Genomic DNA, 3,816 nt, shown 5'->3' with positions numbered 1-3,816 from the left:
GCAGACAGCTGCTTACATAACTGTCAAGCTGTCCCACTAGCTCTTCAAAAGCACTGAGGCATTTCCCCTTCTTTAAGGAGGCTTAAAATAAAAAAACACAACCGAAATCCCACTCTGCAAGATAAAAACCCTACAACTCATAAGCTGCAATAGTCGCAATTACTTATAATAGCTTATGACTACATGGATTAAGCTTTAATTATTACACGGTTGCTATTTGTCTACTATTGGATGTGCAGAGAAACCAGTCCCAACCTGTCAGATGCGATGGACTCGTGTTTTCTAATGTTTCAAGAGTTATAGTTTGCCCTTGCCTTTTGCCAACAGTGTATTTCCACAATTAAAGGAAGTTATTTTATACTATTTGAAACAAAGGTTGAAGAAATTTGCCGTAGGAACAAACTTCCTGAGCTTCATTATCCAAAGCTTTAAAATGACTGGCAAGCTTCACTTTTGAGTCATACAAGTTAATTGATGACACCATAATCACGAGGAGTAATGCTAGTCTAGTCAGGTATTCTTTCTTCCTGGTAAATACAATCCAGGATACCCTGAGGGATTCTGCTAAGCACAGATGTAGAGCAAAGCACACAGAAAAAAGAGGACAGGAACACATTTTTCAACATGTCTTTCCCCCTTATTCAACTGTCGAATAGAACAAACGCATTGTCCAATGGGGATTATAAATGAGCCTCAGCCCAAAGTTAAAACTGAACTTCCGAAAATATACATGCTACCAATCTGAATTTCATCCTTCAGATATTGACAGCTTTTATCCAATCGCAAAGATTTACAAGGGAAAAAAGGCATCTTTTAAAATCATTTCAATCCACACGACAGATTATGAAATTCTACACTTTGTGAAAAGAAGTGGAAAAAGGAACCCAGCCACCGATTTATCCACGGATTGGCCAACTCCCACGACAAGCTGATGAACAAACCTTAAACTTTATTTCCATTTGATAAAAAGCTGTAGTTTAACAATCTTATAGCAAGGCCTACAAGAACATGCTCACCTACTTTTAATTAACCAAGACTAATTAGCAGGCTCTGTAGCTTACTTCCCTGCACATACCGCAGCAGCACTTCCCCTCTCATGAATGCATCAAACCCAGGGTTAAGATGCAACAGCTTCAAGGAACAAGTATTGGAGGAAAGCCAGTGATGGACTCCTACACAAACCTTACGAGATGGAATTTCAAGAAGGAAATTCTTCAAGCTCCATCAGAGAACATGGGGTATTTTTGTCATGTACACCTCTCCTGCTTCATCCTTTCGTGAAGACAGTAAAACATACCGCTGTCATCTCTCTTGCCACCTGTCCCAAACAGAGCCGTTATATCTGCTTTTCTCCCTAACACCTGGAGCAGAATATACAGAACTTCCCCACTGGGAGCAGAGGGATGCTGGAAGTGAAAGGTTGGTGTAATCTCAGCGGTTAGGCTTTGAGTGAGAGAGAAATAATCATTCCCTGAAATGAAACATCCACTGAAGGGTTGGATGAAATCAGTCTGAACGTACTTGGTAAAAAAAACAGAAAAATGAAGGGAGGTGGCAGAGGTTGTCCCCACGTGTCACCCCTTGAAGAGCTGTAAGGGTACTGGCTTACTACAAGAAATGCAAACGCAGTTGAGGAAACAGCCTGTGGCTGCCAGGGCCCCTAATGATGCCCTCGCTCACGTGCTGTGTAGGGCTTCATTAAGTCATAGGCATTTCCCAACTTTCAAACTTAGATACCACCTCATCCTCTAACAGAAGAAACAGTTGTCCGCGCAGGAGAACTTACAAAGCTCGGTTCCTTGTGGCTCCCTGCGTGGATTGTGCCTCATCTAACGCCAAGACTGAGCGCAGACTAAAACCTTTCGCTTCAGCGGTGGAGCCACCCACGAGCTTTCCCTCTTCTTCCTCTCGTACCCAGGTGCTTATTTCATGAAACTGAGTATCATTCAGACTTAACTCCTATGAAATTAAAGTAAGACTGAAATTTGCAAAGAAGAAATCACCTGAATCTTTTTTTTTTCTTTTAGGGCAGCAAAATATGCCATACATGATAAAATTAATACTCAGCTCCCCCCAAAAATATATCACAAAATGGTAAAGAAATCATTTAAAAAAAAAGCAAGTTCCCAAGCAATAGTTTTCCAAGTCAAAGCCCGCATTCTATAATAATGACCTCAAGCAAGACACACTAGGAGATAGCAACATAAACTTTAGGATTATCACTCATCTGAGTCATTTTCACTCTGTTTATGTCTGGTTGAAGGCTCTATTTATAACATTTTGTCTCATCTTTCAAGGGGTTTTCCTCCTTCTATCCATAGTTTCAAGAAAGCAGGGAGATTTCTGACATGCTGAAGTCACAGAATTCTATAGGTCACCTTGTTCAGCAGCAGAATGCTAAAGCAACTAACCATGGGGTCTATCAGCTTTTAAATATGGGATCTCTTGTAATAGGAAACAGGTTCCAAACTCAGATAACATGCTAAGCTGCTAACTATTTTTCCTCCCTGCGTTCTCCTTGGAGACCTATTCTCACCACAGCCCTCTGAAACTTGTAGGCAAGGCTACGCTTGAGCCTTGTTCGTGATGTGTCAGGACACATTAGGATTAAAATCACTTGAGTTTAAAACTGCAGCTCTGGAACTCCGTGCTCATGCAACCTCACCTACAAGGCAAATCATACAAAATCACTTTCACATTGAGAGTAGTTGGACCTTTCAAACAAAAAACAGAGGACCATGACCTGCGTAAAACACTATCTGCCATCTAAATCTGAATGCTTCCCAACAAGCACCGAACACAGTAACTGTATCGAGTTCTCACTAATTGGATGGAACACCCAAAGAGGGAATCGGGACTTCTCCAGCGCCGTCCTGTCTCCCAAGACAAATTTGGAGAGACCTCCTACTCAATCCCTCCCAAAGAATCAACCATCTTCAAAGCAAGGTGACTTTCCAACTAAAATCCTCGGTATCCAGAGTTTTTAAAGATACGTTTCAACTTCCTTTTATTCCCCAGCCCTGAGGTGACAGCAAAACCTGAGATGCCCGAGGGTGACAAGTGTGGAAAGTACTGCAGTCGTTTCATCTAACGCTTACATTAGTACATACATACATACAGATATATTTGTCTTTAAACTTTAAGAACAAAACAGTTTATCATATACAGACGTGTTGGGTTTTTTCTTCCAAAAAAAAAAAAAAAATTACAAATTAATCCTTCCTACAATTCTGGCAACTGTCCTACTCGGAGCATCAGTAAATTCTACTGAAACTAAGACTGCACCACACTCACGCCACCCCATCCCAACGATTTCGTCATCCAGCTGACTATCAGCCCATGGTTGAGTAACTCTAGGCATAACTTCATATATAACATGACTGCCCCCTTGTGTCAAACTAGGTCCCCTTCCTTTAGCAGGGGGACTTCTCACATCTATGACTCTTAACATGCCAAAAAAAATTAAATTTAAACTAGTTTCTTGAGCTCTATGGTTCTTGAAACTACGCCAAAAACAAAAGGTAAAGTATGGATGACAGGAAACAATCTGGAAAACAGCAACACGCATTTCCAAAATGATACAATCCTAAATCACTGACAGGGTTTGCAAATAATAATAATAATAAAAACGCAGAAAAAAGAAAGGAAAAAGTTGTTTCCCTTCTCAAATAGAGTTTTCTGTACATAATCCCTTTTCTTCTTATCACAGAATGTCAGTGGTTGGAAGGGACCTCAAAAGATCATCTAGTCCAGCCCCCCTGCCAGCGCAGGATCACTACAGTAGGTCACACAGGAACGCGTCCAGGTGGGTTTGAA

This window comes from Apaloderma vittatum, unplaced genomic scaffold (assembly GCF_000703405.1).
Source record: "Apaloderma vittatum isolate BGI_N311 unplaced genomic scaffold, ASM70340v1 scaffold6490, whole genome shotgun sequence".
In the NCBI taxonomy this organism is placed as follows: Eukaryota; Metazoa; Chordata; class Aves; order Trogoniformes; family Trogonidae; genus Apaloderma; species Apaloderma vittatum.
The sequence above is the reverse complement of the archived record's forward strand: the minus strand, read 5'-3'. Positions refer to the sequence as shown.